The following is a 23,368-nucleotide window of genomic DNA, read 5'->3' as shown; positions in this document are numbered from 1 at the left end:
ACCGTAATATCATTCAGCCACTCTGGGGAGATCTCAAACATGTGGGTCATGCAAGACAACCAAAGACTTTGCATCCCCTGGAGGCATTTTGCCAAGACAAATGGTCAGCTATACCACCTGCAAGAATCTGGGGCCTCATAGACAACTAATACAGAAGACTGCACACTGTCATTGATGCTAAAGGGGGAAATACACAGTATTAAGAACTAAGGGTATGCAGACTTTTGGGGTCAGTTAATTATTTTCTTTGTTGCCATGTTTTGTTTTATGATTGTGCCTTAATATTAGGACCTACAGTTGAATGCGGGCCCCATAATAAATAAAAGGGTAACACTTTACAATAAGGATACAGTAATAATAATTATTAAATGCATTAATATACATGGATCCATGACTTATTAATGCATCTTTAAAGCATGATTATGTGTGCATGTGTTACTAAACATATTAACTAATTATTAGTTAACTCTTGGAACACATATCAAGAAACATTATCTAATACATTAACACATAGTGTAAACTAATAGTTAATTAATGCATCTACAAATAATGAACTGTGTGTGGTTGTGTCAATAAACATGTTACCAAATGAAAAGGTAACTAATAATGCACATGTTAAAAAACATAAATCAATATATTAATATATTGCAATCCAAATCTTATTTGATGCATATTATCATTGGTGTTAATAATGTTAATAAACATGAATATGTCTAGCTAACTGTTGAATGGCCCAATAACAAACATGAAGTCATACATTCATTTAAATGATTTCATGATGACATAATGCAACCACAGATTCATGATTTGGTTTCTTTCATCATAGCAAAAACAATTAAACGTTTGCACACGTAATCAAGGCTTTATAGATGCATTAATAAGTCATGAATCCATGACGATTAATGCAGTAAATAATGATTATTACTGTATCCTTGTTGTAAAGTGTTACCAATAAAAGCCTGCTCACTCATGTTTTCTTTACAAATGGTACATATATTACCAATTCTCCAAGGGTATGCAAACTTTTGAGCACAACTGTACATTTCCCTTGTCACTTTTTGCAGATTTTTACATCATATGAGTGGTATGAGTTAGATGAGTTATGTTATGAGTAGAGTTTACCTCCTATATTAGATGAGCTATGGTATGAGTAGAGTTTACCTCCTATATTAGATGAGCTATGGTATGAGTAGAGTTTACCCCCTATATTAGATGAGCTATGGTATGAGTAGAGTTTACCTCCTATATTAGATGAGTTATGGTATGAGTAGAATTTACCTCCTATATTAGTTAGATGAGTTATGGTATGAGTAGAGTTTACCTCCTATATTAGATGAGTTATGATATGAGTAGAGTTTACCTCCTATATTAGATGAGTTATGGTATGAGTAGAGTTAACCTCCTATATTAGTTAGATGAGTTATGGTATGAGTAGAGTTTACCTCCTATATTAGAGGAGTTATGTGTGTGTTTCTATGTGTGAGTGTGTGTGTATGTGTGTGTGTGTGTGTGTCTTGCACTTTGGCACTCTGCCAATCATGACCCATTTTGTGTTCTACACGAGTCAGATGTAATGCAGTCTATTTCCAATGATGTAAATGGTCTCTGTTTACAACAGGACCTGTATATTTATTGGCACGACTGATAAGTCCATGTGATTTGATACAAGCATTATTTTGTAATAGGAAGATGTTGCTGCTTATGACGTGCTCTCCAGTGTCATCAGTTGTTGTGTGGGGGAGGGGCTACGGTGAGGGTGGGCGGTCATGCTGGAAGGGGTGTGCTCATATACAGTGTGTATATAAGTAGCCATTTGCAGCATGTTTTAGTACATAGAGTAGCCATTTGCATTGTGTTGTGGTACATGGAGTAGACATTGATTAAGTAAGAAAATATTCAAAAATAGTATAGAATTATTGACATTTTATAGGGCTGATTTTACAGGCGCAGATATAGCCTAGTCTTGGACTAACAAATCCAGCTCAGTAGAGATTCTCCATTGATCTTGATTTCTTACTCATGGATTAGGTTTAAACTGTCTGTGGTGATACGCCACATAAAGTTTACCTTCTATATTAGTTAGATGAGTTATGGTATGAGTAGAGTTTACCTTCTATATTAGTTAGATGAGTTATGGTATGAGTAGAGTTTACCTTCTATATTAGTTAGATGAGTTATGGTATGAGTAGAGTTTACCTTCTATATTAGTTAGATGAGTTATGGTATGAGTAGAGTTTACCTTCTATATTAGTTAGATGAGTTATGGTATGAGTAGAGTTTACCTCCTATATTAGATGAGTTATGGTATGAGTAGAGTTTACCTCCTATATTAGATGAGTTATGGTATGAGTAGAGCTTACCTACTGTATTTTTTAGATGAGTTATGGTATGAGTAGAGTTTACCTCCTATATTAGATGAGTTATGGTATGAGTAGAGTTTATGAGTAGAGTGAACGTTGATGATGCATCTCGGTAGTCTTCCGTGGATGAACCATTCACTTAAGAGTCACACTCTGTGGCATGTCCAGACATTGGTTTCATATTATAGGAAACATTTAATTATTTGCTTAACTTGTTCCGATGTGATACTTAGGACCTTGTATGATTTCTGAATACTGATGGGATGTTGGACATATGTCTATATTTTGTCTAACGCCTTTTGTAAATTAGTCAACACTTGCTGTCCAGTTATCATTCAAAGCAGAGTAAATTATGAATGCAGCACAACACAATGGCTTGGGCCATAATAAAAAACAACGTGCCACAGAGTAGCAGTTTGGCTAAAGTGGATTTAAACTTATTCGTATCCACTGGCAAACCAATAGAAAGTGCATCCAACCAAAAAACATTATGATTTAAAATGTGTGTGTGTCGTTGTGTGTGTGTGTCTTTGTGTGTTTATGTCTTTGTCTGTGCGTGTGTAAAGCGTATTGCCTGCAGTGAGAAGGTAGTGTGTTCACCGGAAACATCATGACTATATTGTAACGCTTCCCATGGGGTGGGGAAATAAAGACACAGTGTTCTGCCTTCTTCACTTTCTTCTTCTGCTCTGTTTGCATTGATGAAAGGGGTGGCTGTATCAATGTTTTGGGTGTTTTGTCCAGGGGAAGGTGCTTGTGTGTAGTTGCTTTCTCAATGTGTAAATGTGTCTGCTGATTAGGGTGTGTATTGTGTGTATTGTGTGTGTGAACACAGTTAAAATCCATCCAGCTGTACTGTGTTCATCTGTGGACACCCTAATGGGCTGTTCAGGCTGTTTGTGAATTTCAGGATATTTCTAGTCACGACATAATCTGTATAACTAGATTACTGTTTAAGGTGTTGCTTAGCAGATGTGGTCTAATTGGAGAATCTAGGATTTTGTTTGAATTACTCAGTATCTCCTTTGAACAACTAAGTTAAACATAGGAACATTTTATTTAAAAAAAAGTAATTAAAACAAGATGCTATGTTATTCACACAGGATGCTAAGTAATTCAAATGGGATTCTGAGTCATTCAAATGGGATTCTGACTCATTCAAATGGGATTCTGAGTCATTCAAATGGGATACTTAGTTGTTCAAACAAGATTAACTCAGTCTCTGGGCATTTTGACTTGGGATGGTTGACTGATGGTAGATGGTTGACTGATAATGGAAAATAAACTTCTTCAACTAACACTAAAAATTAGAGGAACGCTCAGCCTTACATTACTCTGATCCATATAGACTCTTCTGGACTCTGTATGAACCATTTTGGGCTCTGAATGGATCCATATGGACTCTTCTGTGCTCTGAGTGGATCTGTATGGACTCTTCTGTGCTCTGAGTGGATCTGTATGGACTCTTCTGGGCTCTGAGTGGTTCCATACGGACTTTTCTGGGCTTCCATCCCAGTTACTCTATTCTACTCTACTGGGCTTATGCCATAGAAGGACTGACAGAGGGAAAGAGAGAGTGATGAAGAGAGGAGGAGATGAAAAGAGAGGGATAGAGAGAGGAGGAGATGGAGGGAGATGGCTAAACTAAACCACAATCTAGGAGGGGAGTCAGGAGGAGGTGGAGGCTCAACTAAACCCCAGCCTAGCAGCAGAGTCAGGAGGAGGTGAAGGCTCAACTAAACCCCAGCCTAGCAGCAGAGTCAGGAGGAGGTGAAGGCTCAACTAAACCCCAGCCTAGCAGCAGAGTCAGGAGGAGGTGAAGGCTCAACTAAACCCCAGCCTAGCAGCAGAGTCAGGAGGAGGTGAAGGCTCAACTAAACCCCAGCCTAGCAGCAGAGTCAGGAGGAGGTGAAGGCTCAACTAAACCCCAGCCTAGCAGCAGAGTCAGGAGGAGGTGAAGGCTCAACTAAACCCCAGCCTAGCAGCAGAGTCAGGAGGAGGTGAAGGCTCAACTAAACCCCAGCCTAGCAGCAGAGTCAGGAGGAGGTGAAGGCTCAACTAAACCCCAGCCTAGCAGCAGAGTCAGGAGGAGGTGAAGGCTCAACTAAACCCCAGCCTAGCAGCAGAGTCAGGAGGAGGTGAAGGCTCAACTAAACCCCAGCCTAGCAGCAGAGTCAGGAGGAGGTGGAGCGATCACCATGGCAACGCCATAAAGACCTGTCCCCAATGCAATAAACTGAGCGTTCTGGGCCGGGGGAGTTAAAGGGCAGGGTGACTGAGTGTAGGAAAATATATTAATGTCCAGAACCACCCCCCACCACAAACACATGCACATGCAATCACACAACCCTTAAACAACATACTGAACAATCACACAACCATAGACACACAACCCTTAAACAACATACTGAACAATCACACAACCATAGACACACAACCCTTAAACAACATACTGAACAATCACACAACCATAGACACACAACCCTTAAACAACATACTGAACAATCACACAACCATAGACACACAACCCTTAAACAACATACTGAACAATCACACAACCATAGACACAACCCTTAAAAACAACATACTGAACAATCACACAACCATAGACACAACCCTTAAAAACAACATACTGAACAATCACACAACCATAGACACACAACCCTTAAACAACATACTGAACAATCACACAACCATAGACACACAACCCTTAAACAACATACTGAACAATCACACAACCATAGACACACAACCCTTAAACAACATACTGAACAATCACACAACCATAGACACAACCCTTAAACAACATACTGAACAATCACACAACCGTAGACACAACCCTTAAACAACATACTGAACAATCACACAACCGTAGACACAACCCTTAAACAACATACTGAACAATCACACAACCATAGGCACAACCCTTAAACAACATACTGAACAATCACACAACCATAGGCACAACCCTTAAACAACATACTGAACAATCACACAACCATAAACACACAACCCTTAAACAACATACTGAACAATCACACAACCATAGACACAACCCTTAAACAATATACTTAACAATCACACAACCATAGACACACAACCCTTAAACAACATACTGAACAATCACACAACCATAGACACAACCCTTAAACAACATACTGAACAATCACACAACCATAGACACACAACCCTTAAAAAACATACTGAACACGAGAGAAAAGCAGCAGACGTGACTGTGTCAGTGTTTCAGAACAATTTATCAATTCATATAACAATTTATCAATTAATTAATTAATGACTTATGAATGACTTATCAATCATGTATCAGTGATTATCTATGACTTATTTATTACTTAATTGATGTAATAAAATGGAAATAGTCTCCCTGCTCTCTTCCCAGCAGTGTTCATTTTGGCACCTTTTTTTTATTTAGTCTCGTCTTAGTCATTGTGACTAAAATATCTTTCAGTTTTAGTCAAATTTTTATGATTTCATCTAGTTATTGTCAAAATGATGAAAACAGTGAGCCATTTTAGTAAAAAAAAATTTTGTCCAGTCACAATTATTGCCTCATTAACCTATAGTAAACATATCACCATGTCACACAAGGACAATGCAACATATATTTTAAAGCAGCACTGTGCACAGTTTTGGAATTTCCAAAATCGAATTAGCCAGTGGAAAATGTGTACTGCACACACGTTATTGCTTGACCACTTTAGTTGACCTTTGAAATTTAAGAAAGAGCAGAGAATAGAAGATTTAAAAACGTTTTAGTTGTTGACAAATTATGGGTATACCCACGTCTCCAGGCACAATACTCACAATACACAATAGATATACATCGCAGACTATTATTTTGAAGGCAAAATACTCTAATGTTAGGTGTTAATAATGTCTAATGTTAATACTCTCTAATGTTGCCTTCAAAACTCTAATCTGTTATAGCTCTTGAGTTGGGACAGTTAGCTAGCTTGCTTCTTACCTTTTGTGGTTGCTCAGACAATGGCTACCTTCTTTATATCAGTGGGACAGCAATTTACTGACAGTTCAACAGAAATGTGCGCATGCTCCGACACACACAGTTATGTTTCTCTGACCTCATTTGCTAGTTTGACACTCTAACTGTCAGGTGCAGGATTTTGTTGCTCTCCTCAGATGCTCGGATGCAATGCTAAACTGTGTTTTCATAAAAATATTCTGCTTTTCTGTGGCGGCACAACACAATTTAGCAGCAGCAAAGCACTGCTCTGATTTCAAAAACAGGGAAATAATGATTACAGAACCTTTCTGAGAGGTCTCCTGGACTATTACAGAAACGTTCAGAGAAATCTCCTGGACTATTACAGAACCTTTCTGAGAGGTCTCCTGGACTATTACAGAACCTTTCTGAGAGGTCTCCTGAACTATTACAGAACCTTTCAGAGAGGTCTCCAGGACTATTACAGAACCTTTCAGAGAGGTGGAGTGGCCCACAGACACAGAATACCTTCATTTCCTCCTCCTCTTTGTGAGAAACAGAAAATGAAATGGGTTGGATGTCTTATGAATGTTTATTGTTCATTGTTTCCTATCTGTTGTTCAATGATCCAACAGCCACACACACACACACACACACACACGCACACACACGCACACACACACCACACACACACACACACACACATGCACACACATATACACACACACAAAGTGGCGTCTCCCAGGAGAGACACTATGAAGAAGCGAAGAGGATATTTTTCTTCCTGGCCAAACTGCTCACTTATGTTCCTCTTGTAGCTCCGAAACCTGTTCAATGCTGCTTTCCAAATGACACTAGTCCCTGTGTAGAGCACTTCTTTTCACCATGTTCACATCGGTAATAGTGCACCCTTTTGGTGATAGGGTGCCGTTAGGGACACAGTGTGTGTATCTACTGTATCCTTGGTGACCTCCAATAACCCCGCCCCCCCTCCTCAACCACACCCACCCCTCTCCTCTCAGTACTCCATATACCGTCTCTACTCTCTCCCTCCTCTCACCTCCTCCTCTCAGTACTCCATATACCGTCTCTACTCTCTCCCTCCTCTCACCTCCTCCTCTCAGTACTCCATATACCGTCTCTACTCTCTCCCTCCTCTCACCTCCTCCTCTCAGTACTCCATATACCGTCTCTACTCTCTCCCTCCTCTCACCTCCTCCTCTCAGTACTCCATATACCGTCTCTACTCTCTCCCTCCTCTCGACCTCCTCCTCTCAGTACTCCATATACCGTCTCTTACTCTCTCCCTCCTCTCACCTCCTCCTCTCAGTACTCCATATACCGTCTCTACTCTCTCCCTCCTCTCACCTCCTCCTCTCAGTACTCCATATACCGTCTCTACTCTCTCCCTCCTCTCACCTCCTCTTCTCAGTACTCCATATACCGTCTCTACTCTCTCCCTCCTCTCACTTCCTCCTCTCAGTACTCCATATACAGTCTCTACTTTCTCCCTCCTCTCACCTCCTCCTCTCAGTACTCCATATAACGTCTCTACTCTCTCCCTCCTCTCACCTCCTCCTCACTCTCCCTCCTCTTTCTCCTCTCTCCTCCATTTTCTCTCTATCTCACTCTTCTCTTTCTTTTCTCTCCTCTCTCTCCTCTCTCCCCTCTTTCCACCCTTTCCTCTCCCTCTCTTCTTTCTCCTCTAAGATACCCCTATGATTCATTCTGGGCAACAAGGGGCAAAACATATCTGCTTGATACCTTAGTGGCCAAAACACTTGCGTCAATGGGGACATAGTTCTAAAATGCAAAATGAAATCATATGAGGCAATCACTATTTGTAAGAGGATCATGCACTCACCTAAAGGATTATTAGGAACACCATACTAATACTGGGTTTGACCCCCTTTCGCCTTCAGAACTGCCTTAATTCTATGCTTTCAGCAACAAGGTGCTGAAAGCATTCTTTAGAAATGTTGGCCCATATTGATAGGATAGCATCTTGCAGTTGATGGAAATTTGTGGGATGCACATCCAGGGCACGAAGCACCCGTTCCACCACATCCCAAATATGCTCTATTGGGTTGAGATCTGGGGCCTGTGGGGGCCATTTCAGTACAGTGAACTCATTGCCATGTTCAAGAAACCAATTTGAAATTATTCGAGCTTTGTGACATGGTGCATTATCCTGCTGGAAGTAGCCATCAGAGGATGGGTACATGGTGGTCATAAAGGGATGGACACAGTCAGAAACAATGCTCAGGTAGGCCGTGGCATTTAAACGATGCCCAATTGGCACTAAGGGGCCTAAAGTGTGCCAAGAAAACATCCCCCACACCATTACACCACCAGCCTACACAGTGGAAACAAGGCATGATGGATCCATGTTCTCATTCTGTTTAAGCCAAATTCTGACTCTACCATCTGAATGTCTCAACAGAAATCGAGACTCATCAGACCAGGCAACATTCTTCTAGTCTTCAGCTGTCCAATTTTGGTGAGCTCGTGCAAATTGTAGCCTCTTTTTCCTATTTGTAGTGAAGATGAGTGGTACCCGGTGGGGTCTTCTGCTGTTGTAGCCCATCCGCCTCAAGATTGTGTGTGTTGTGGCTTCACAAATGCTTTGCTGCATACCTCGGTTGTAATGAGTTGTTATTTCAGTCAAAGTTGCTCTTCTATCAGCTTGAATCAGTTGGCCCATTCTCCTCTGACCTCTAGCATCAACAAGGCATTTTCGCCCACAGGACTGCCGCATACTGGATGTTTTTCCCTTTTCACACCATTCTTTGGAAACCCTAGAAATGGTTGTGCGTGAAAATTCCAGTAACTGAGCAAATTGTGAAATACTCAGACCGGCCCGTCTGGCACCAACAACCATGCCACGCTAAAAATTGCTTAAATCACCTTTCTTTCCCATTCTGACATTCAGTTTGGAGTTCAGGAGATTACCTTGACCAGGACCACATCCCTAAATGCATTGAAGCAACTGCCATGTGATTGGTTGATTAGATAATTGCATTAATGAGATGTTCCTAATAATCCTTTAGGTGAGTGTATATGAGCTTGTTGGATGTCCAACTTTTGGTCATATAGTATGTATATATATATATATACAGTGGGGAGAACAAGTATTTGATACACTGCCGATTTTGCAGGTTTTCCTACTTCGAAAGCAACCTCTCCACAATGGCCAAGACCAGAGAGCTGTGTAAGGACATCAGGGATAAAATTGTAGACCTGCACAAGGCTGAGATGGGCTACAGGACAATAGGCAAGCAGCTTGGTGAGAAGGCAACAACTGTTGCCGCAATTATTAGAAGATGGAAGAAGTTCAAGATGACGGTCAATCTCCCTCAGTTTGGGGCTCCATGCTAGATCTCACCTCGTGGAGCATCAATGATCATGAGGAAGGTGAGGGATCATCCCAGAACTACATGGCAAGACCTGGTCAATAACCTGAAAAGAGCTGGGACCACAGTCTCAAAGAAGACCATTAGTAACACACTACGCCGTCATGGATTAAAATCCTGCAGCGCACGCAAGGTCGCCTTGCTCAAGCCAGTGCATGTCCAGGTCCATCTGAAGTTTGCCAATGACCGTCTTGATGATCCAGAGGAGGAATGGGAGAAGGTCATGTGGTCTGATGAGACAAAAATAGAGCTTTTTGGTCTAAACTCCACTCGCCGTGTTTGGAGGAAGAAGGATGAGTACAACCCCAAGAACACCAACCAAACCGTGAAGCATGGAGGTGGAAACATCATTCTTTGGGGATGCTTTTCTGCAAAGGGGACAGGACGACTGCACCTTATTGAGGGGAGGATGGATGGGGCCATGTATCGTGAGATCTTGGCCAACAACCTCCTTCCCTCAGTAAGAGCATTGAAGATGGGTCGTGGCTGGGTCTTCCAGCATGACAACGACCCGAAACACACAGCCAGGGCAACTAAGGAGTGGCTCCGTAAGAAGCATCTCAAGGTCCTAGAGTGGCCTAGCCAGTCTCCAGACCTGAACCCAATAGAAAATCTTTGGAAGAAGCTGAAAGTCTGTATTGCCCAGAAACAGCCCGAAACCTGCAGGATCTGTATGCCAGGGGCACATTTCGTAGTTGATCAATTAAAAGTGCCTCACAAATCATTTCCTCGACTGGGACGGGCTGGTAGCAGCGGGGGGACTTCACCCTTCCTCACAATTTCCAGGTTTTCTTGAAAAGTCCTTCTCAAAAATGTTCTTTGCAGTAATACCGAAACAAATCAATTTCTTCTCCTGGTTCAGCCATTGTACGTTTCAAAACAACAGGGCTAATTAAAAAATCTAAACAAAAAATATAAAGCACATTTAAAAATCTATATTTGTTGCTACGTTACATGCTAACTTGTTTTACTTCAGTTAGCTAACTGGCCCTCCGATCACACCACACATAAAATGCTGACATAGGCAGCTAGGCAAGCTAGAAGGATTTGTTTTTTCGTGGGCATATATAGCATGGCACCACTTTCAACTTAATGTGAGTTCTTTGAATACAGGTATTTTCCTGAGGTCATGAACAAGTGCCTGTTCTCCACCCAACACATTGTTGGAGGGCTTGTGCACTTTACGGGCCCATGTGTGACTGCGCTGTCTATTTTTATGCCTCTCAGGGACCTTGTTGCACTACTTCCTTGTACTTCTGGACTCTGACACTGCCTTGCAAAGTCTGATAAGGAGGTTTGCAATTGTTACATGTACCTTGCACCTTCAATTTGCCTGCACTGCACATTTAGAATGGCCTTTGTACTCGCATTTTTCGGTTTTTACATGCATATATCTACCCCGGGAACCTCATTGCTGCGATTCCTGCATTTTAGTTGCAAATGCGACCTTACACCTCCAAATTGCTCAATTGCAGTCAGAATTGCCACTTATACTTGCATTTGCATCATCGCACAACTATTCATTTCCCACTTGTACATTCATTATACTTAATACTTGTAAAAGTTATGGCCTCTTCTCTTCTAACTTCTGGTTAGATGCTAACTGCATTTCGTTGTACTGTATTCATACTGTTCAATGACAATACATTTGAATCTAGCGGTGCGCTTTATACCAATCCAGTCGATGTTTGGCATTGCACATGTTGATGTGATGCTTATGTTCAGCTGCTTGACCATGGAAACACATTTCGTGAAGTTCGTGATGCACAGTTCTTGAGCTGATGTTGCTTACAGAGGCATTTTGGAACTCTGTGGTGATGCAACAGATGATAGGAGATTTTTTCTTGTGTGGTCTACCACTTTGTGGCTGGGCTGTTGTTTCTCCTAGTTGCTTCCACTTCACAATTTTAGCACTTACAGTTGACCGGGACAGATCTTGTAGGGCAGACATTTCACAAACTTACTTTCCTATGACAGTGCCACGTTTAAAGTCACTGTGATTTCTAGTACGACCCATTGTACTACCAATGTTTGTCTATGGATTTTTCATGGCAATGTGCTGGATTTTATGCACCTGTGGTCAATGGGTGTGGCTGAAACAACTCAATAATTGGTAGGGTTGTGCACATACCTTTGGTCGTTTAGTGTACATATAGTGTGTATTCTACTCCAAAGTGTTCACTATCACTCAAAACTCACTAACTCACAGAACTAACTGAGACTAAACGTGGACTATAACATTTTTACAGTACATGATTTCAGTAAAAGACACTGCATTTTCACAGGAACATCTGAAGTGTGAAAATCAGATTTGCCACTTCACGCAAAAAAAATAATGCTCTAAATAAAATTACAATCTATTGGCGTGAATTGTCATGGGTATGTCATCGTGGATTTAAATGGATGTTTGGGCTTGAACAGTTTTTAGTGCAAAATATTTGTAAGGTTGGTTATACTTATGCATCAACACTGCAAATGTTACATTATTGACTATTTGCAGTGTTGTTCTAAAGTGCAAATAGTTAAAATATGAATGGCAAGTGAAAATGTTGTTATGTTTACAAAGCGGTTAGGTTTTGTCATTGTTTCAGCAGCCTTGCTGGCAGGTGGTCACACTGGACTCTGTACTGTGGAAGTGGTTCACTCGCTTTTTTAGGACATAAATTATTCTAAAGTATTTCTGACATTTAGTTTAACAGCTGAATGTTTTCAACCAAGCTCAGCGATGGCAGCAACAATGACTGTAGCGAGACACTTTTTACCTGAAAGTCATTATTTCTGGGGTTTTACACAGTTTGGTTCACATGCGTGGTGATTTTTCAATGTTACTTTGACTTTAAACTGCAACTTCTAGTGATGGAGTCAAGTTACTAATAATATAGTCACATTCAATCCAGCAGTGGCACTGGAGAATGAAAAATCATTAGTTTTTTACAATTTCAACCTTTACGTAAACGGCAGCCACACTGAGCGGAGCCATTCAACATCAAGAAAATAATGACGTTTGAGGGGTGCAGACTTTATATGGGCCCTGTATGTTGATGACGTCATGTGTTGATGATGTCATAGATTGATAATGTCAAAGGTTGGTGATGGCAGTCTCCAAAACCCATTTACAAACTTGTTTTTTCTGTATGTTCTGCAGGTCTGGACAGTCCTGGGTCATGGATAGGAGTCGTTGAGCAGTGCAGGGTAGGTGTTTTCTCACAATGGTATGTGAGATAAAGCCTTTTGACTTCCAGGGTTTTTCATTTTCTCCAATTCTTCATCTCTCCCTTCTCCCTCCTGATTCATGTGGCCTCCTCTTGTCATTCCTCCAAGGGTCCTAACCTCCTCTCACAGTCTTACTTCAAGACATTTACTTTAAGACAGTCTTGCTTTAAGACATTTACTTTAAGACAGTCTTGCTTTAAGACATTTACTTTAAGACAGTCTTGCTTTAAGACATTTGCTAGGAGGTGGTGGAAAATAAAATGAATGTATTCTGCCCAAAGCCTTCAAGGCCGGTGAAATGTAGTGGACTGTGGTGGGAGTAGGGGGTCATTTGGGAGTCTGACCCTACCTGCCCTCTGCTTTACTGCTGGGTTGACCTGTCCAGACGACCGGTCCCTCTGTGATTCAGCATGACTTCACATTTAACCAGGTCACACACTTACGCAACTCTCACAGACAAACATGCAAACATGGAAGCACATACACTCACACATAAAAACTCACACTCAAACACACTTTCAAATGCACACACACTCCCTCACTCACTCACAGAAACACACACTCACACACATACACAAACACACAAACTCTCACTCAAACACATACAAACACGCTCACACTGTGTGTAGTTGTTTAGCTGTGAATTGTTTTATGCCTCAAATGATCATTACTACTATAAGTGGTAGTAGTATTAGAAGTACTGTGTGTTTTTAGTGTTGTTCAGGGATATTTTAGGACCCGTTTTGTGGACACAGTTTGTGTGGTCTTAGGCAGATCTTGGTTCAGCTTGGTGTTTTGGTCAAGGGCTACGTGTGATGTTGGTCCCTGAAACCCGGAGTGTTAAATAAATCCATTATTTGAACGGCTGATCTGATCTGATCTGAAGATTCACTCTTTCTTAACGAGGAAGGTCATCAGTCCCACTCTGTCTTAACGAGGAAGGTCATCATTCCCACTCTGTCTTAACGAGGAAGGTCATCATTCCCACTCTGTCTTAACGAGGAAGGTCATCACTCCTACTCTGTCTTAACGAGGAAGGTCATCACTCCTACTCGTTGATTCTTAGTTACTATTGTCCCAGGTGCCCTCATGGAAAATTGCATTATATATTTGCTGTCTGACTAATGCTGTTGTTTCAATGCACAACACATCCATAGCTCATAACCATTCCCGTTCCCATCGCAATAAAGATCATTATTGCCATGGGCCATGTTCCATTTAAACCCCAATCATGACTAGACTACAGGGGATTGGAATGTGCCCCAAAACACACAGCTTCCTACCCATTTAAATGGAATGCTTGCATAGGCCTACAAGTGTGTTTATACGTCTGTGTAAGTGTGTGCTCGCTTGTCTATTCACTGTATTCGTGTGTGTGTGTGTGTGTGTGTGAGGGGGGTGGGGTAGGTGTCCAGAAGTCCTAACAAGTATAATTACCAACAATAAAAAATAATCAAAACTGTCCTCAATGTAAAGTCAGCTTTTATAGGCTTTGGTAGTATTATATTCATGTTAGGTCATTTTAGGCTTTGGTTAATGTTATTGTGGGGTTATATACAGGTTAGGTCATTTCAGGGAGTGGTTAAGGTTATGGTAGGGTTATATACAGGTTAGTTCATTTTAGGCAGTGGTTAAGGTTATGGTAGGGTTATATTCTGTTTTTTTTTTTATTTTGATTATATATTAATTATGTTAATTATAGTGTAGGGTTATGTAGTCTGCAAAGACAAAAACTTTGCTGGCTACAAGCTTCAATGGCTGTGTTATAGTAAAATAGCACTTTGTATGGTTATATTGCAAATATTTCTGGTGTATTTTTGAAGTATGCATTTGTGCATTATCTTGTGATATAGGGTGATATAGGGTAAATCACAACCCCTTGCACTGTAAAACAGGAGGGGCTTCCACGATTCTCTTTTCACTAGACCAAAAAGTAACTTATCGTCACCTATATTGATTGTTGTTGTATCAATGTCATTCACGGATGAAAGAAAAACTAACATTAATGTGCAATGAAATCAAATAGCTTTGGCAGTGTGAAGTTCATCTTCAGTCTCTCTAGCAATTGCTCAATTCTAATGACTATTCCAAGTAGTAAGTTAGTAGATACTAGTAAGCCAATTACTGCTAATAAGCTGTCAAAACGGCCAGTGGCAAAAGCCATACAGTTCATAGATGCTATTTGTGGTGGAAATAATATGTGCTACTCGTGGCATGATGTAAATGCGTGACAATGATCAAGAAGCAATTTAATGACGAGGTAGTATGTTCCGATCGGTCCTAACCCTAACCCCTAACCCTAACCCTAACCCCTAACCCTAACCCCTAACCCCTAACCCCTAACCCCTAACCCCTAACCCTAACCCTAACCACTAACCCAGTAATCTCTTTCTAATTTAACATGTTGAATGTAGGTTGGTGATGGCAGTTGGTGATGCCTGTTATACCTGTTGTTTGGTTTGGATGTTAACTAAAAAAGGAACTCTTTTCTAGAACCGTGGAGTTTTGTATAATTGGTTTAACAACGCAGAACTCTCTCTGCACATAATAGTTTGGTGGCATTGTGGTTAAAAACACAGCCTGTCACATAGGAGACCCTGGTTCAAATCCAGTGAGGGCAACAACATTTATTCCTTCTAATTGTGGGCTGGCTGAACAAGGCTTTCCTGTTTCCTCTTCTTGTTTAGGTTACAGTTAACATTTGGGTTAGGGTGCTATTTAGGGGCTTGGTATAGTATAATGTGTGTGTGTTTGTGTGTGTGAATATGTGGTTTATTTTTTGGGTGTGTTCATTTAATTAGACTTCAGGAGTCTTTGAAGTGAATTAATTCTCAGTTTGACAGGTTGCACTTAAATATGGCTTAATAAGCGGAAAGAAGAAACAAATATTATTTACTGTATTTGCAGCAATATCTGCTGAGCAGGTCAAATTCCCTGACTACAGCTTTTAAAAAAAGTAGGAGTCTGTTTGCCGCTTGAGAGACCACTTGATTATTTTCTGCTTCTATGGTGCATTAGAACACATAAATAAACAAGAAGAGAGAATAAGCCTTTAGATGTATTATTTAACAGGACATATTCCAAAAACTAAAATGGAAGACCTAGGGCTTAATAAACACAAAAAGTATTTATTTCTGTGAGTTTGTGCATTAAATTCGTAAGGCTCTGAGTTAAGCCATTAAAGCATTCATAAACGTTCTCTTCTCTCAAGTGGACCCATAGCAATCCAGGGGTACTTGGTAAACTTTAGCTACAGAGACAGATATGCATTAATGCATGCTGAGTGTGTGTGTGTCTGTATGTGTGTGTGTGTGTGTGTGTGTGTGTGTGTGTGTGTGTATGTGTGTGTGAGGGGGATGGGTATAGATTCAGATAAAGTGCAGCATTGGTAACTCTGTGTGGGAAATCAAAAATGATTTGACTATCCTCACACCTCCCCACATCTCTCCCCTCTCCTCCCCTGTTCTCCCCTCTCCTCTCCTCTCCCCTGTTCTCCCCACATCTCTCCCCTGTTCTCCCCTCTCCTCCCCTCTCCCCTGTTCTCCCCTCATCTCCCCTCCCCTCCTCTCCCCACCTATCCTGTTTCCTCGTCTCCTGCCCTCTACTCTCTCGTTATATCCCCTCAACTCTTCTCCGTTCCCCCCCTCCCTTCTTCTCCCCACCTCCCCCTTCCTTCACCTCCTCTCCCCTCTTCTCCCCACCTCTCCTCTTACCTCATCTCCTTCCATCTCCTCTCCCAGTCTCTCACCTTCCCTCAACTCCTCCCCTCATATCTCCCCTCATATCTCTTCATCTCTTCTCCTAATCCTCTCCTCTTCAATATCTCTCAACTTGACACCATCATACCCGGATGTTAAACATCAATGTGTGGAGAGGTGAAGAATTCTGGTCTTGAATCAACTAGTTTAATGGTTAATGAACTGCCAAATGGGAAACCCAAACACATCTCAAGGCCATTAGTAAAACTGTGCAACAACCACTCAGCTTAAAGGAGAAATCAACACTCAGAAACACAAATCATGAAACTTCTAGCTATTCAAGGAAAGCATATGCTCTATCAAGTGGGTGAAATATAGTTCTTCTCTATGATTTAACTTAGTGGTCCATCTGTAAAATCAGGAAATTAGGTGGTAACACATCACAGCTGTAACGGCCGGCCACTGCCTGTGCAGTGCTAGTTGTTCCGTTTCTATGTTCTTTGTTTTAATTCTAGTTTTCCTGTTTCTCTATGTTCACTCTCATTAGTGTATTGCTTTGACCTGTGTCTTGTTAACCCCTGGTTTAGTTCCTGTTTAAATTCCTCTGGCCCCAGTGTTTCTTGTTGATTATTGTTGCTGTTGTCTGTTCCATGTGAAGTTGCCATTTAGAGCCTTTTGTTTTCGCCAAGTCTGTTTATTAAAAGACCTTTTGTTCAAGAAACCTCTGCGTCTCTGTCCTGCACCCTGATGATCGTGACAACAGCTATATTCTCCAGTCACTGGAGATGGGGGATGACACAATATCATATTTAAAACAATGACCTGCCCTCCAGATTGCCCAGTCATCCTCTAGAACACATCCATCAGTCTACGTGTTAATACCTGTGCGAGTGTATATCGTTTGCATTTCTTCAAAGGGCAATGTGCACCGTCAGATTAATATCCTTTTTTCCTTCAACTACCATGATGCAAAGCAGCATCCTTTGCCTTAAACATGTGATTCACGCAGCTAGAGCTAGAAATGCAATCCATTCCAATATCATAACACTGCTGTACTACACTGACACTGGGATAATCTGTACTACACTGATGCTGGGATAATCTGTACTACACTACCCCTGGAATAATCTGTTCTAGACTAACACTGGGATAATCTGTACTACACTGATGCTGGGATAATCTGTACTACACTGATGCTGGGATAATCTGTACTACACTGATGCTGGGATAATCTGTATTATACTTATGCTGTGATAATCTGTTCTAGACTAATGCTGGGATAATCTGTTCTAGGCTAATGCTGGGCTAATCTGTTCTACACTAACACTGGGATAATCTGTACTACACTAATGCTGGGATAATCAGTTCTAGACTAATGCTGGGATAATCTGTATTACACTAACACTGGGATAAGCTGTACTACACAAATGCTGGTATAAAATGTTCTATACTAATTCTGGGATAAACTGTACTTGCTCAAATCAAAGGCATTCCTAGATCTGGGATTGAAAGGACACTTTACAGTTATAACGCTCCGACCTGCCCCCCTAGTGGCTGGTTGTCAAGGCAACCATAGGACATAGGACATGGAAGAATGTCTAATTTCTCCTGGGAGCTATGGTGATCTCTGCGAGTTTTAATGTTCCTTACATGTCACAACAGGGGGAGAGGGGTGGCTTCTTCCGCAAAAGTGCCAGTCTCTCCATATTACATTTTAGTATTTTAGCATTTATGGAGGTCAAGACATTGGAAATGAGGTAGAGACAGTGGGAATGAGGTAGGAACAGTGGTAGTGAGGTAGATACAGTGGGAATGAGGTAGAGACAGTGGTAGTGGGGTAGAGACCGTGGTAGTGAGGTAGAGGCAGTAGGAATGAGGTAGAGACAGTGGGAATGAGGTAGAGACAGTGGGAATGAGGTAGATTCGGTCGTAGTGAGGTAGAGTCAGTGGGAATGAGGTAAAGAGAGTTTGAATGGGGTAGAGACAGTGGTAGTGAGGTCGAGAGAGTGGGAATGAGTATGAGTGAGGTAGAGATAATGCAAGGCTATGACAGTGACAAGGAGAGATATGAATTGAGGTTAAGAATGTGTTCTGGCAGAGAATATGATGTGACACATGGCCAAGCCATGACTTCTTTACACCAGCAGAGAGAGAAAGAGAATACAAGATATAGAGAACATGAGAATATGAGCGAGTGTAACAAAGAATGACGAGAGACGATGTGTGAAAAATGGATGTGCCCTACTTATACAGTACCATCAGATGACAGAGACATGGGGGAGGGATGGGGGGAGACGTACAGGGGGAGGTGGAGGATAATTAAGAGAGACACACAGTTTCTGTGTTATTAGTCTGGGTAAAGGCCTCATCATTACAGGGGGGCCCCTCACAGGGTGTCTTGCTCTGACCCTGGACAACACTGTCATCCTCCCCAAATAAACAGGAGGTGACCATCTCTAGCAGGTTCTTGCTCTACAATTACCATTACATCCTGACCTCCCTATTGTCATATCATGTCTTTAATGCAACTCACTGTTGGTAGGACTCCCACCAAACCACTGCAACTTATCTAGAAAGCCTCAGGCTGCCTGGTTCTCAACCATCCCAAGTTCTTCCATATCACCTCTCTCCTCTACAAATGCTACCAAGCTGCAGCTTGCATCCACTACAAGTGGCTTGTAGAGTCAGTATGTCTTTGTTTGTATAAGTGTTTGTGTGGGTTGGGGGGGGGGGGGGTATTTGTGAGAGTGTTTGTGCGTGTGTGTGCGGGGAGTGTTGGTATGTGTGTGAGTGTTTGTGTGTGTTTGTAAAGCCAGGGACATGGCTCTCTGCTTCCATTGCCCAATTAAATTAAATGCCTCTGTGAGTTTTTCTCAGCACACACTGTCCCTGTGGAGGTCGATGGAGGTTCTCATTAGGCCAATTTGGACACCCAGTTGGAAGACAAAACGCTGGCCTTGTATTTAAACCATGAGGGGTGCACTCTGGGCTGCTTTCCGAGGTATCAGCACAAATCTACTTTAATGAACTATCCTACTATGGAGGGATCATGTTATTTGAATCTGGTTTGGTCCATTGTCCTGAAACATTGATAAACCACATTGCAGAACCGTTGAAGAGGAGCTGCTGCTTTAGCACTACTGCAGCTAATGGGTAGTCTGATTGAAGAATACTGCTGTTCCTGGTCAAAGAAAAAACAGAATATTTTGATGACAGGCACTGAGTCCTGAAGACTTGGGAGGAATATGGTGTGGTCCTTGTCTAAAGGCTGGTCTAATACTTAATCCTGGTTTAGAGTCTGGTCTAATACTTAACCCTGGTCTAGAGGCTGGTCTAGTACTTAATCCTGGTCTAGAGGCTGGTCTTATACTTAATCCTGGTCTAGAGGCTGGTCTAATACTTAATCCTGGTCTAGAGGCTTGTGTAATACTTAATCCTGGTCTAGAGGCTGGTCTAATACTTAATCCTGGTTTAGAGTCTGGTCTAATACTTAACCCTGGTCTAGAGGCTGGTCTAGTACTTAATCCTGGTCTAGAGGCTGGTCTAATACTTAACCCTGGTCTAGAGGCTGGTCTAATACTTAATCCTGGTCTAGAGGCTGGTCTAATACTTAATCCTGGTCTAGAGGCTGGTCTAATACTTAATCCTGGTCTAGAGGCTTGTGTAATACTTAATCCTGGTCTAGAGGCTGGTCTAATACCTAATCCTGGTCTAGAGGCTGGTATAACACTTATTCCTGGTTTAGAGGCTGGTCTAATACTTATTCCTGGTTTAGAGGCTGGTCTAATACTAAATCCTGGTCTAGAGGCTGGTATAACACTTATTCCTGGTTTAGAAACATTCCTCCTTTCATTCCTCTCCTCCCCCACTCTTTCCAGGTCTAGTTCTCTGTGTTGACACCATTTCTGATTGATTGACAGTTGGGCTGTCACCTTAGCGCCAATGTACCTCCAGGTGGTTTCTAGGATATGACAGCATTATATTATTCATGTCATCAGCATATATAGAGGGAGACTCAAGAGAGAAGATGAGGGAGATGGAGGAGAGGAGAGAAGGAGAGAAGGAGAGAGGGAGAGAGGGTAAATGTAGAGAGATGAATGGGTAAGGGAGAGGCCCAAATGTGAAGCAGTGTTCCAAAGTTCCAACGTTTTGGTACTAAGAACACCTTTGTATTCTCACCAATGACCTGGGTGCCTTTAGGGTTAATTGCCTGGCCCTGGGACAGAACGACAGTGTTGTTAGTCCTTGTCAGCTTGGGAATAGAACCAGCAACCTTCAGTTTACTGGGCCAACATGCTGGACCAGCGGGCCACCCTGTTTCCTGATGATATTCATCTGGATTGATCTGTAGCACCGTGGGATTTAAAGCACACAACATTCATGCAGGAAACGATGAGGTTTTAGGATGACCTTCCATTTCGTGCTGGATGCGTAATATGTTGTTTATATGTGCATAATTTACAAGTTGAATCATTATCATACCTTGGAAGTGAGCGTTTTTGGTGATATGGGTCATATATCTTCACATTCATGGCATAGTACACAGTGTTCCGGGGCACAGTTTGGCTCTACAGCGCCACTTTAACAACTAGTGGACAGAAATCCAAGAATACATCTTTAAATGTATAGGCCCTATTCCATCTCTCTTTCTCTTCTCAATCTAATATAACACCTCATTCTCCATTCACACTTTATCTTCCTCTCGGCAGGCAGGCTCCTTTTCTCTCCCTCTCTCTCTATCTCTCAAACAACTGTGGGTTTAACATGCGTATGGGTGTGTTTCGATGGGTGTGTGTGGATGTGTGTGTGTGTGATGTTGGATGAGTGTGTGTGTTGGCAGCGTGCAGAAGTCAAACGGCTGTGAATTTATGAGCTTCTCACCACATGCCAAACCCAAAGCCTGCCAACCGTCACTTCTGTCCTCCATCGTCAACCGTTCCTCGCCCTCTTTCTCCTTTTGTATTCCTTTCTCTCCTCATTTTTTCCTTTCTCTTCTCCTTTCTTTCTTTCTTTCTTTAACTCCTTTGTCTTCTATTTTCTCTTCATCCATTCTCTATTCCTTGGGACTCTGTGTGGGAGAGAGGGGAGAGACAGAAAAGGGCCTCCCACCCCGACTCTCTCCCTGTCTGCCTCTCTCTTCCGTTCTGTCTCACTCTCTGTCTATCTCCCTTTGTCTCTCTCCCTGTCTTTTTCTCTCTCTGTCTCCCGTCCTGTCAGCAGGAGAGGGTAGGACTATGACATCAGAGATCAGCAGGAGAGGGTAGGACTATGACATCAGAGATCAGCAGGAGAGGGTAGGACTATGACATCAGAGATCAGCAGTCTTCAGATTTATACGGAGCCTGTCTACAAACTCAGAAATAGGAGTACTGGTGTGTACTTAAAAGGGTCCAAATGTTTGTCTCTGGGGGGTTCCTGTTTGACAGACAACTGTGAACCCTTTAGTCCATTGTTGTACCTGATCAAATTGGACCAGTAAATGACCCACACACGTTTTCAGTGCTGCAGGGTCCAATGCAGCCCCTTTCTGTAAGTCAAAAAGTGCTCTTCTGTTCCCATAAACACCAACATTGTATCTTTCTTAAAAAGTGAACCTATAAGTACAGAGCTGTTCTTGTTTCATACCTTCATTTTTGAGTGTGTAGGCATTTTAAATCTGTCTAACCTTTATGGATGGTATGTTTTCTCACTAGACTGCTTGAATCAATGGTGTGGACAAGTCACTCTATAGGTGTTTGATGTAGAGGACCAGGGGGGAGAATGTGTGACTATTATATCTTTGTCATTCCCATAGATGGACATGGCTGATAACGTCCTGTCCCTCCATCCTTTCTGACCGGTCATGGTCTCTCCGTTGACTGCTGCTCAGTTCCAGGGAGACATGACTGACCATACAGACGATATGAATGACCATACAGACGATATGAATGACCATACAGACGATATGACTGACCATACAGACGATATGAGTGACCACGGAGATAGTATGACTGACCATACGATATGACTGACCATACAGACGATATGACTGACCATACAGACCATACGACTGACCATACAGACGATATGAATGACCATACAGACGATATGACTGACCATACAGACGATATGACTGACCACGGAGACAGTATGACTGACCATACGATATGACTGACCATACAGACGAAATTAATGACCATACAGACGATATGACTGACCATACAGAGGATATGAATGACCATACAGACGATATGACTGACCGTACAGACGATATGACTGACCATACAGACGATATGAGTGACCACGGAGATAGTATGACTGACCATACGATATGACTGACCATACAGACGATATGACTGACCATACAGACCATACGACTGACCATACAGACGATATGAATGACCGTACAGACGATATGACTGACCATACAGATGATATGACTGACCACGGAGACAGTATGACTGACCATACGATATGACTGACCATACAGACGAAATTAACGACCATACAGACGATATGACTGACCATACAGAGGATATGAATGACCATACAGACGATATGACTGACCGTACAGACGATATGACTGACCACGGAGACATTATGACTGACCATGCAGTCGATATGACTGACCACGGAGACAATATGACTGACCATACGATATGACTGACCATGCAGACAATATGACTGACCACGATGACGATATGACTGACCATACAGACGATATGACTGACCACACAGACAATA

The 23,368-nt window shown here is 41.9% G+C and overlaps 1 protein-coding gene across 1 annotated transcript in view; it reads left to right on the top strand.

Moving 5' to 3' along the window:
• Nucleotides 1-23,368, top strand: part of dlgap3 (discs, large (Drosophila) homolog-associated protein 3) — a 147,476-nt gene that overhangs the window by 26,728 nt on the left and 97,380 nt on the right. The window contains 1 exon segment of the mRNA XM_020050502.3: nucleotides 12,880-12,926. The gene's annotated coding sequence lies outside the window, so the exon portion shown is untranslated.

The sequence above is a fragment of the Esox lucius genome, chromosome 10, assembly GCF_011004845.1.
Source record: "Esox lucius isolate fEsoLuc1 chromosome 10, fEsoLuc1.pri, whole genome shotgun sequence".
NCBI lineage: Eukaryota > Metazoa > Chordata > Actinopteri > Esociformes > Esocidae > Esox > Esox lucius.
This window is presented reverse-complemented; position numbering and strand designations above follow the sequence as displayed.